At 38.6% G+C, this 13,197-nt stretch overlaps 1 protein-coding gene across 1 annotated transcript in view; it reads right to left on the minus strand.

The window, feature by feature from the left end:
* The window catches only part of DENND2C (DENN domain containing 2C), an 88,564-nt gene that overhangs the window by 41,295 nt on the left and 34,072 nt on the right, over positions 1-13,197 (minus strand). The gene's annotated exons all lie outside the window — the stretch shown is intronic.

A 13,197-nucleotide genomic window follows, 5' to 3' on the forward strand; every position in this document is an offset into this window, starting at 1 on the left:
AGGAGCAATGGAGTATCATAAGGAGCATATATATACACAGAATTACATCTCAAAAACCCCCCAAAATTTATGTATGTCCACAGCAAGAGCCAGTTAGCATGGAAACACACCAATAGCCAACTTCCTCTTCCTGTCTTACGTTGATTAATAATATCAGCCCATCATATAGCCTATTTCAACTTTACTTTTAGCAGCACAGGATTCCATATACACTAAAGACAACTCAAGGTGCTCATTAACTATCAGTTGCTTTAAAATGTAATAACCTATTTTGATGACTGGACTTCACACATCTATGCTACCACACCCTTGACCCAAATCAACACAAATACTCACAGCCACTGTCACATTCCTTCCTTTCACACAGAGGCTTCATTCAGGCCCATAAACCATTTCCTCATATGTAAGCTTCAGTGGAAAACTTTTCCTACCAACTGAGTAAAGACCTGATCTCAAGTTCTACTGTATACTTGTTAAAAATAGCAGTTGATTCAAAACTTCCTGAGGCAGGGATCATCCTTCCTTGAGCTTTGTCTGTGTGGCCTTGATTAACAGGCAGGAAAATATCTTAGCCCAGCTCTGTCAGTACAGCTGACCAAAACTGTTACATACAGAAAGCACACAAAAATGTTATTCTTGGCAGAGCAACTGCTAACTAAGACTTCCATCAACTTTCATTTAAACCATTCCTACCTACAAATCTGTGGGAAAATCAGCTTTGCCAGCAAATAAACTTTGGTGACAGTCTGATGCAAAAATAAAAAAACTTCCAAAAAACTTTCAGAAATTAACCTCATGTGGATGAAAACATAATAACTATACCCAAAGCCCAAAACACCACAACTGTTGCACAGAACTCTTGATAAAAAACGAATGCATACAATTTAAAGATCTAATCTGCTACTGTTGATTATTAAAACTGAAAATTCTTTTCTTGCTTCTGATATTTACAGGGAATTCCTAGGATTTTAAGGTGTCTTTGAGACTCAAGTTTTCTTCACTATAGACAAGATAGGACTTTTTTTCTCTGGCTCCTGGGAAACTCCTAGAGGTTTTTGGTGGTCCTTGTTAACCCTTTCTTTATTCTTCTCTGGTTAATGTGTCTTAAGCGTGAACGGCTCAAATTGAGAAAAAAAAAAGATGAAAATTGTCAGGGCTAAAAAAAATTTTTGACCTGAAAATTACTGGCAACATGGCTGGGTGTGGTCACTCACACTTGTCATCTCAGGACTTTGGGATGTTGAGGCAGGAGCATCACTTGAGGCCAGGAGTTTGCGAGCAGCCTGGGCAAAACAATGAGACTTCATCTCTACTAAATAAATAAATATATAAAATTAGCTGTGCATGGTGGCATGTACCTACAGTCCCAGCTACAGGTTGGGAGCGTGAGGCAGGAGGACTGCTTAAGCCCATATATTGGAAGCTGCAGTGAGTTATGATCACAGCATTGTGATCTAGCCTGGGTGATGGAGCAAGACCCCAACTCATAAAAACAAAACAAAAAAAAGGTAAAAGTCAAATGACTGGCAACATGGCTAAACCTATAGAATTCACACACAAATATGAATGATGTATACTGATGGTGTTTCAGTTGAACAGAGTAGCACGGCAGGCAAGACTCTCATAAAATAGGTAGGTATTTACTTTCTCCTAAATGTATGCTTTAATACATTATAGCTTTCAAAAAATGAACTATTTCAAAAATGAAAACACTTTAATGAATTTTAACTAGATCTATGACTGTACTGATAACACAGAAAACCTGTCTTAGAGCTGATTTAACAGTTTCAATTTTTGCCAAATTAACTTACACGCTTTATAATGTGGTTTCCCTATTCTCACATATAGGTTGTGATTTTGTCCCATCCAAAAATAAGAATTGCTCACCTCCATTGTTTGCTTACAGAAACCTCACATCTGTCCCTTTAACCTAATTATATTCTGAGCCACCTTGCTCCTCAGTGCCTCCTCTCCCATGGCTCTCCCAGCCTATGAGATCTTATTCATCCCATTCCTCATCTTCCCAGTTTCTTGCCTTAACCTCCATTATTATTGGTGGACATCCTAACTCCTAAGTGCTGGCCCAACTTTCAAATCCTAGATCTCTCCCAAGATTTGTCTTTTGAAAACTTCCAAAAGCCAACTTATTTGCATACTTGTTCTAGAGACTGCTTCTCAAGTTTGCTTTAACAGTTCTAACAGAAACAGAGGTTGAGAAAATCTAACAGTTTCAACAATTTTAAGAATCATTTTGTCTTTTATTTTATAGCACAAAATGAGTCAGAGACTTTTCAGCTATTAAAACTACCGAAGTCAGGTGCGACTCACAAGAAGAATACACAGAATACACATAACCACAATGGGCAATTTCAACAAAAGAAACAACAGCGGTCATTCAGTTCCTCACCTGAACAATAGAAGTATAAACATAAAAACTCACGCATGATTTTTTTCTTTTATGAGATGAAGTTTTGCTCTTGTTGCCCAGGCTGGAGTGCAATGGTGCAGCCTCGGCTCACTGCAACCTCTGCCTCCCGGGTTCAAACAATTCTCCTGCTTCAGCCTCCTAAGTAGATGGGATTACAGGTGCCCATCACTGCACCCAGCTAGTTTTTTACATTTTTAGTAGAGACAGAGTTTCACCATGTTGGCCAGGCTGGTCTCGAACTCCTGACCTCAGGTGATCCAGCTGCCTCAGCCTCCCACAGTGCTGGGATTACAAGCGTGAGCCACTGCGCCCGGCCACGCATGATTTTTAGAAGCCTATTCAAACAGCATACTTTAAGATGACTCTTAATCATGTCCCTTTCTTTTTATTTTCTATTGCTCTTCTGTGTATTTATTTTCATTCAAGAAATATACCAACTGTAGTTTATCAGCTTAAAATACCATTTATAACATAACCTATCATATATAGAATTTTGTGTTTTTAACATATTAAGAGAAACCAATCTGAATTCACTCAAGTAAATTAAATTCTCTTTGGGAAAGAGGATACTGATGCTCTATTTTACTAATTCAAGTCTTGGACAGGGCAAGTTTCTCACTCCAAATCTTTTAAAATATTTTATTTGATTAGATATAAGCATCTGGAAAAATAACTTGGAAGAATTTGGAACATTCTAAAATCTGATTTACAAAATAATTGAGGGGTACACTGTAAAAATAGTGAATTTTACCTCAATTAAAAAGAAAACTGGCTGGGCGCAGTGGCTCACGCCTGTAATCCCAGCACTTTGGGAGGCTGAGGCAGGTGGATCACGAGGTCAAGAGAACGAGACCATCCCGGCCAACACGGTGAAACCCCATCTCTACTAAAAATATAAAAAATTAGCTGGGCATGGTGGCACGCACCTGTCATCCCAGCTACTCGGGAGGCTGAGGCAGGAGAATCGCTTGAACCCGGGAGGTAGAGGCTGCAGTGAGCCGAGATCACGCCACTTCATTCCAGCCTGGCGACAGAGCAAGATTCTGTCAAAAAAAAGAAGAAAATTGATGAAAGGGACCAGGAAAACTTCACTTCTGGCCATGATGGAGTAACTGAACTAGGCTTGCCTTTCCCACATTATAACTATAAAACCAGAAATATATATAAAATAAATGCTTTCAGATACTGGATAACAGATAGCTTAGGATTGTGATCACTGAAAGAAGAGAGAAAAATGAGGCAGGTTCTATGATGGCCCAGCTTTCTCCCTGGAGACTCCAGAAAGTAGGGTCAGGAAGGGGAACCCAAATAGACATGGCAACCTTACTGAGTTGAGGATAATGAGATTGGAATATGGAGAGGCTGAGGCAAACGGAATTTTCAGGGCACAGTATCAGAAAAGAGAGCAACATAGAGAAAAAGCTCCAGAAATCTACACAGAGTCCCCTTGAATCTTTGGTTGAATACTAAGCTGTTAATGCATAGGGTAATACTACATGAGGCTAGACAACGAACAACTAGTGGAGAAAGAAAAACTATGGGGGATTTTTAAGCTAAACCAGGGTTCACCCAGCTCTGGGAAACCCTCAAAGTCCAACAACAGAGGAGCAACCTCAATGAACGCCCAGTTAATTCAGTAGAGAAACAAGAGGTCATGATTTACCAGTAGGATGAAATTAACCCTAGAGTAAAGACTATCTTAGAGCCACCCTAACAAGGATTAAGTTGATTCTTATGAAATTTAAGTATGCACAAAACAAAATTCAGTAATTTTACATGAAGACAACTAAATCCAGACACTCAGCAATGTAACATTTAAAATGTCTGGGTGTGGTGGCTCACACCTGTAATCCCAGCACTTTGGGAGGTCAATGTGGGTAGATCATCTGAGGTCAGGAGTCCGAGACCAGTCTGGCCAATATGGCGAAATACCATCTCTACTAAAATACAAAATCAGCTGAGCATGGTGGCACATGCCTGTAATCCCAGCTACTTGGGAGGCTGAGGGAGGAGAATTGCTTGTACCCGGGAGGTGGAGGTTGCAGTGAGTCGAGATTGTGCCACCGCACTCCAGCCTTGGAGACAGAGCAAGACTCCGTCTCAAAAAATAAATAAAATAAATAAAATGAAATAAAATAAAATGTCCATCATCTAATCAAAATTACTAAACATACAAAGAAACCTGAAAATAAGACCTATACCCAGGAGAAAATCAATCAAGTAGAACCGGGCCGGGCGCAGTGGCTCACACCTGTAATCCCAGCACTTTGGGAGGCCAAGGCGGGTGGATCACAAGGACAGGAGATCGAAACCATCCTGGCTAACACGGTGAAACCCTGTCTCTACTAAAAACACAAAAAATTAGCTGGGTGTGGTGGCGGCGCCTGTAGTCCCAGCTACTCGGGAGGCTGAGGCAGGAGAATGGCCAGAACCCGGGAGGCAGAGCTTGCAGTGATCCGAGATTGCATCACTGCACTCCAGCTTCGGTGACACAGCAAGACTGTGTCTTAAAAAAAAAAAGAGAAGTAGAACCAAAATAATACAAAATAAAAGAAATAGATCCAAAACAACAGACATGATGGAATTGGCAGACAGGGACTTCAATTTAGCTATTATAAATATTTTCATAAATTTGAAGGAAAACATGAACATAAGTAGAGTAATGGAAGATATAAAAAAAGACAACAAATAAAACTTCTGGAGCTTAAAATATACTATCTGAAATGAAAATTCCCTGGATGGGTTGAAGAGCAGATTTTAGTTATTTTAGAAGGAATGACCAATGAAGTTGAATAAGTAGCAATAGAAACTGTTTTAAAACGCCTGAAGCACAAAGTGAAGAAAAAAAGCTAAAACAAAGATGAAAACAGAGCTTCACTGGGACAACATCAAGTGGTTTTGCTTTACCCTACATATAACTGGAGTCGCAGAAATGAAGGGGTCGGGAGTGGGGACAGAAAACAAATATTTCAAGTAAAACAGATGAAAATTTTCTAAATTTGATGAAAACTCTAAACCCAAAGATCCAAGAGGCTCAACAAACCCCAAACAGGATAAACACAAAGAAAGCCACCAGGCAAACCATAATCAAGTTGCTAAAACCAGTGATAAAAGAAAATTCTTAAGAAGTCAGAGAAAATATATATATAGAGGGGAAACAAGGTAAGCCAGAAAACAAGGAAAATTTTAAAGTGCTGGAAAAAACCCAACAACTGCAAATCTAGAATTCTAGACACAATCTTCAAAACAAAGGCGAAATAAAATGCTTTCAGTTAAACTAAGCTGTAAAATCTGTCAACAGCAGACCTGCATTCAGAGCCAGTGACATAATTCATGAGTCCAAGTATAAATTGAAAATGTGGGGTCCCTGTTCAAAAGGCAGTAAAAGTGCCTTTAAAGGTACACATAAAGCTTTTCTTTTCTTCTGTAGCCTTGCTTTCAACTTGTGGTGTTTTTTTATTTTCTATTTAACACTGTTTTAAGTAAAAAAAGAAAATTATGCTATTAGCAGAATTTTACATGTATCTATATTTAGTGCCCATTTTAAATGCAAATATCAGCACGTTTAACTCGTATGCAGCATCACGTAAAAAATAATGTTAAAGTTCTTCAAGTTGAAGAAAAAATGATACCAGATAGATATCTGCATCTAAAAAAGGAATGAGGAGAACAAAACATGGTACTTGTGGATAAATATAAAAGGCATATTTTTTCTTGTTAATCTCTTTAAAAGATGACTAAAGTAAACATGATAATGCACTGTGAAATTTACAACAATGTGGAAATAAATGTAAGACCAGGGCATAAAGGTAGGAATGGAAAATTGTGTATGGTGTTGTAAGTTTCTCTAACCCACAATGGAACTGAATTAAAATCACTTCACGCCAACGCGGTGTCTCACGCCTGCAATCCCAGCGCTTTGGAAGGCAGAGGCAGGTGGATCACTTGAGGTCAGGAGTTCAAAATCAGCCTGGCCAACATGGTGAAGCCCCGTCTCTACTAAAACACAGAAATTGGCCAGGCGTGGTGGCACATGCCTGCAATCCCAGCTACTCAGGAGGCTGAAGCATTAGAATCACTTGAAGCAAGCGAGGTTGCAGTGAGCCAAGATCGCGCCACTGTGCTCCAGCTTGGGCAACAGAGTAAAGCCCTAGCTCAAATAAATAAATAAATAAATAAATAAAAATTTTTTTAAAAAGACAAAAAAAAGAAAAAAGAAATCACTTTACATATGATATGAAGTGGTACTTTATATATAATTTTAAAATGATGGGTTAAAGTTGTGTTATAAACCCTAATGAAACTACAAAGAAAAAAAAGAATAGCTAAGAAGTCAACAAAAAAAGATTAAATGGAATTCTAAACAAAAATTGATGCCAAAAAAGCAGAGGAGTTGGAGGGGGAACCCTAAGAATGGTAACAACAATAATAAAAAACCCACATGGGATAAACAGAAAATGAATAGCAAGATGGTACACTTAAATCTGACTTTATCAATAATTATATTGTATATAAATAGGTTAAGCTCCAAGCACAAGGCAAAGATGATCAAACTTAATTTAAAAAGCAAGACCTAACTCTATGCTGTTCATAAAAAAATGCACTTTGAATACAAAGATACAGATTTGTAAAAGAGACACAAACAGTAAACACTATCATAAGAAAGCTGGATTGTCTATATTAATATCAGACAAGGTAGACTCCTGAGCAAGAAATAACAGCAGTGATAAAAGAGGGACATTACAAAAAGATAATGGAGGCAATTCATCAAGAATACCTAACAATTCTAAATGTTCATGCACCTAGTTAAGAGTTTCAAAAATGTAAGAAGCAAGAAAATATCAAAACTAAAAAGCCAAATGGACAAATCCACAATTTTAGTTGGGGATTTCATAACTTTTCAACAGTAGTTGATAAAACGTATAGACAGAAAATCAGTAAATATATAAAATCTTTGAATATCACTATCAATCAACTTGACATTTTAGAATGCTTTACTCAACAAACATAAAATACATACTCTTTTCTTTTTTCTTTTCTTTTTTTTTTTTTTTTTGAGACAGAGTCTCACTCTGTTGCCCAGACTAGAGTGCACTAGCGTGATCTCGGCTCACTGCAGCCTCAGCCTCCTGGGTTCGAGCGATTCTCCTGCCTCAGTCTCCTGAGTAGCTGGGACTATAGGCACGTGCCACCAAAAATACATACTCTTCTCAAGTGTACATGAAACATTCACCAATAGACCATATGTTGGGCCATAAAATAAGACTCAATAAATTTTAAAAGACTGACATCATACTGAGAATGTTTTCTAGCCCAAAATGGAACTGAAAGAGAAATCAGTAACAAAAAGATATCTGGAAAATCCCAAATTATTTGGAAATAAATCTTATAAAATAAAAAAGTTTAAAAACACTAAGTGAGGATACTACTTCTTGATATTTGAAACTGGAACACGGCCGGGCATGGTGGCTCAAGCCTGTAATCCCAGCACTTCGGGAGGCCGAGTCAGGCGGATCACCTGAAGTTAGGAGTTGAACACCAGCCTGGCAAACCCTACCTCTACTAAAAATACAAAAATTAGCCAGGCGAAGTGTCATGCACCTGTAATCCCAGCTACTAGGTAGGCTGAGGTACGAGAATCGCTTGAACCTGGGAGGCAGAGGTTGCAGTGAGCCGAGATCGTGCCACTGCACTCCAGCCTGGGCGATAGAGTGAGACTCCATCCAAAAAAAAAACTGGAATACATTTTACCTCATAAAGTTTCAAATTATTATTTTAAATTTCTCTCTAGGTTAGGTGCTCTACCTTAACATTTGTTTAAATGGTCCCATTGCTAATCCTGCACAAAATGTACCAACCTTTTCAACATCATAGTCCTCTACATCCTGTACTGAAATTTGAGTGTCATCATTACGCCTAATAATATCTTCAAAAGGATCAATTATTTAAAGTTCTCCCTTAAGAAGAAAAAAAGCGTAAACCCAAAGAAAGTGGAGGAAAATAAAAAGTGAGTATTAATGAAATAGATGAACATAGGATAAAAATCAATGAAACAAAAAACTGTTTCTTTAAAAACATTAGTAAATTGACAGACCTCTAGGCAAAGTGAACAAAAAAAGAGTCTGAGGCTGCAGTGGGTTATGACTGCACCACTGCATTCCAGCATGGGTGACAGAGCAAGACCGTCTCTTAATACAAAAAATAGGAGAAGAAAAAGAAATAATACCAATCATATACAAACTCTTTCAGAAAACAGAGGAAGTAGAAACCATTTCAACTCATTCTATGAGACCAGCATTACCCTACTAGGTAACTGGGCAAAAAACTTATAAAGAAAAATACAGAATAATATAACTCATGAACATAAATGCAAAAGTCCCTCTAAAATATTAGCAAATCCATTGGGCGTGGTTGCTCACACCTGTAATCCCAACACTTTGGGAGGCCAGGGAAGGCCGATCACTTGAGGTTAGGAGTTCGAGACCAGCCTAGGGAACATGGCGAAACTAGTCTCTACTAAAAACACAAAAAGTAGCCGGGCATACTGGCGTGCACCTATAATCCCAGTTTCTTGAAAGACTGAGGTGGGAGGATTACTTGAACCCAGGAGGTGGAGGTTGCAGTGAGCCAAGATCACGCCTCTGCACTCCAACCTGGGTGACAGAGAAAGACTTCATCTCAAAAACAAATAATAATTTTATATATATATATATATATGCAAATCAAACCCATAAATAAATATACAGAAAGGATACCAGAATGCAAGGTTGCTTTAACATTAAAAGTAACCATGTTTATGGGATAAAGAAAACTATGTAATTATCTTAATAGGCAGAGCGAGGTGGCTCACACCTGTAATCCCAGCACTTTGGGAGGCCGAGGTGGGCGGATCACAAGGTCAGGAGATCGAGACCATCCTGGCTAACACAGTGAAACACTGTCTCTACTAAAAGTACAAAACTTAGCCGGGCGTGGTGGCAGGCGCCTGTAGTCCTAGCTACTCGGGAGGCTGAGGCAGGAGAATGGCGTGAACTTGGGAGGCAGAGCTTGCAGTGAGCCGAGAATGTGCCACTGCACTCCAGCCTGGGCGACAAAGTGAGACTCCATCTCAATAATAATAATAATAATAATAATAATAATAAATTATCTTAATAGATGAAGAAAAAGCGTTTGAAAAAATTTACACTTTCAGCAAATCGGAAACAGAACAGAATTTCTACAACCTGATAAAATATCTATAAATAAAAAAACCCACTGCTGATATCACAATAAGTGGTAAAGACTAAATACTTTTCCTTAAGTATGGGAAAAGGCAAGGATGTCTCCTCTTACCACTTTTATTCAACATTGTAAAAGAAGTTTACAAAGGCCAGGTGCAGTGGCTCATGCCTGTAATCCTAACACTTTGGGAGGCCAAGGAGGACAGATGGCTTGAGCTCAGCAGTTCAAGACCATCGTGGGCAAAGTGGTGAATCCAGTCTCTACAAAAAATACAAAAATTAGCCAGGCATGGTGGTGCGGGCCTGTAGTCGCAGTTACTCAGGAGACTAAGGTGGGAATGGGGGAGGACTGCTTGAGTCTAGGAGGTTGAAGCTGCAGTGAGCAGATCTCACCACTCCAGCCTGGGTGACAGAGTGAAACCCTATCTCAACACCACCACCAACAACAACAAAAACATAATGAATAAGGCAAGAAAAACTAAGTAAAAGGCACAGAGATTGTAAAAGAAGCTGTTTTTTTTTTTCCTGCAAACAATATATTGTAAATGTAGAAATTCCTAAGAAATCTGTATTACAAGATATAAGAATTCATAAGAGAATTTAGCAAGGTCTCAGAATACATGGTCAGCAAGAAGAATTAATTGTGCCTCTACACACTAAGAATAAACAATTGGAAAATGAAATTTAAAATAACATGTACAACAGCATCAAAACATGAAACAGTGGCCGGGTGTGGTGGCTCACACCTGTAATCCCAGCACTTTGGGAGGTCAAGGCAGGCAGACCACTTGAGGTCAGGAGTTCGAGACCAGCCTGGGCAACATGGTGAAACCCTGTCTTTACTAAAACAAAAAAAAAATCCAAAAAAAAAAAAAAAAAACAATTTACCTGGGTGTGGTGCACACCTGTAGTCCCAGCTACTCAGGAGGCTGAGGCACAAGAATCGCTTGAACCCAGGAAGTGGAGGCTATAGTGAGCCAAGATCATGCTACTATACTCCAGCCTGGGCAGCAGAGCAAGATCTTGTCTCAAACAAAAACAAAAACAAAAAAAACCAAAGAAAAGAAAAAGAAATACTTAGGGATTCAAGATGTGTACACTGAAAACCACAAGCTAATGTGGAGTAAAAAAGAATAACTACATAGACAGATATTATACATTAATGTACTGGGATATTCCTTTTTTTTTTTTTTTTGAGACAGAGTCTTGCTCTGCTGCCCAGGTTGGAGTGCAGTGGTGCGATCTCGGCTCACTGCAGCCTCAACCTCTCAGGTTCAAGCAATTCTTCTGCTTCAGCCTCCCAAGACTGCAGGTGTGTGCCACCACACCTGGCTAATTTTTATATTTGTAGAAGAGACTAAAATGTGGTTTTGCCATGTTGCCCAGACTGGTCTTGAACTTCTGGCCTCAAGTGATCTGCCTGCCTCGGCCTCCCAAAGTGCTAGAATTACAGATGTGAGCCACTGGGCCTGGCTAGGAATATTCAACTTTGTTACAATAAAAAATTATCTCAAAATTGTTCTATAGATTCAACACAATCCCTAGACTATTGAATCTATAGACTCAACAAAATCACAGCAGGCTTTATGGTAGAAATTGACAAGTTGATTTTCAAGTTTATAAGGAAAGGCAAAGAATCTAGAATAGCCTAAATAATTTTCAAAAAGAATAAAGCTGGAGGGCATACGCTACCTGATTTTAAGACTTATTATAAAACTGCAGTAATCTCAACAATGTATGTTAGTTGATGGGACAGACAAAAGAATCAGCAGAAGAGCAGAGTCCAGAAATGAACCCACATTTATATAGTCAATTGATTTCCACAAAGCTGGGGAAAGAATAATCTTTTCAATAAATGGCATTGGAACAAATAGGTATCTATCTGGGAAAAAAAAAATGAACCTCAACATTTACCCATAACATTTACAAAATTTAAGTTGAAATAGATCATAAACCTAACTACTAAGAGCTAAAACCACAAACTTCCTAGAAGAAAAAAACGTCATGACTTTGAGGAAGGAAAAGATGTCTTAGGACACAAAACACATTAACCATGAAGAAAAGGAATGGATACACTGGACTTCATCAAAATTAAAACCTTCTGCTCACTTAAGATATTGGCTTAAAAATGAAATGGAGCTGGGTGCGGTGGCTCACACCTGAAATCCCAGCACCTTGGGGGGCCCAGGTGGGAGGATCGTTTGAGCCCAGGAATCTGAGACCAGCCCTGGCAACATAGTAAACCCCATCTCTACAAAATTAAAAAAAAATTAGGCGGGCATGGTGTCATGCATCTGTAATCCCAGCTACCTGGGAGGCTGAGGTGGGAGGATTGCTTGAGCCTGGGAAGTCAAGGATGTAGTGAGCGATGATTACTCTACCGCACTCCAGCCTGAGCAACAGAGCAAGAAGACCTTGTCTCAAAAAAAAAAAAAGAAAAGAAAAGAAAAAGAAAAAAACAAAGAAAGAAAAGAAAGAATATGTAGGCAGAAAAGCAGTAAATATATAAAAGACTTGAATATCACTATCAATCAACTTGACTTAATTGGCAATAAATAAATAAATAAATGGCAAGCCACAAAGTGGGAAAAAATATCTGCAATACATATATCTGATGAGGACTTAAATCCAGAATATGTAAACAATTATTACACTAAAAAAGTCAAACAACACAACTAAAATATGAGTAAGATTTGAACACTTTACAAAAGATTTATGAGTAGCCAATAAAGCACATGAAAAGATGCACACCATCCTTAGTCACCAAGAACATGCAAATTAAAACACAAGATTCTAAAATTACACACCCACTAGAATGGATAAAATTTAAAAGAATGACAATACAAAAGATTGGAGCACCTGGAACTCTCAAATACTGCTAGTGTAACATGGTGCAACTGCTTTGGAAAACAGTTTCTTACAAAATTTAACATATGATTGCTATATGATGTAGCCATTTGGTCAGGCGTGGTGGCTCACACTTGTAATCTCAGCACTTTGGGAGGCCGAGGTGGGAAGATCACGAGGTCAGGAGTTTGAGACCAGACTGGCCAACACGGTGAAACCCCGCCTCTACTAAAACTACAAAAAATTAGCCAGGCATGGTGGTGGGTACCTGTAATCCCAGCTACTTGGGAGGCTGAGGCAGGAGAATTGCTTGAACCCACGAGGTAGAGGTTGCAGTGAGATGAGATTGCTCCATTGCACTCTAGCCTGGGCAACAGAAGCGAGACTCCATCTCAAAAAAAAAAAGAATTTTATTTCAGCTATTATATTTATCAGCTCTTAATTTTCTATTTGGTTCTTTTTTTTCTTTATATTCTCATTTGTATTTTGAAATACTCCATCTCTTCATCCATTATATTAATTTTTTTCGAGATGGAGTTTTGCTCTTGTTGCCCAGGCTGGAGTGCAATAGAGTGATCTCAGCTCACCACAACCTTGGCCTCCCAGTTCAAGCAATCTGAAATGCTGAAATTACAGGCATGAACCACCTGGCCACCACTGCTTTTTTTTTTTTTTTTTTTTTTTTTTTTTTTTTTTTTTTTT

The sequence above is a fragment of the Rhinopithecus bieti genome, unplaced genomic scaffold (assembly GCF_001698545.2).
Source record: "Rhinopithecus bieti isolate Rb0 unplaced genomic scaffold, ASM169854v2 scaffold_3040, whole genome shotgun sequence".
Classification (NCBI taxonomy): domain Eukaryota; kingdom Metazoa; phylum Chordata; class Mammalia; order Primates; family Cercopithecidae; genus Rhinopithecus; species Rhinopithecus bieti.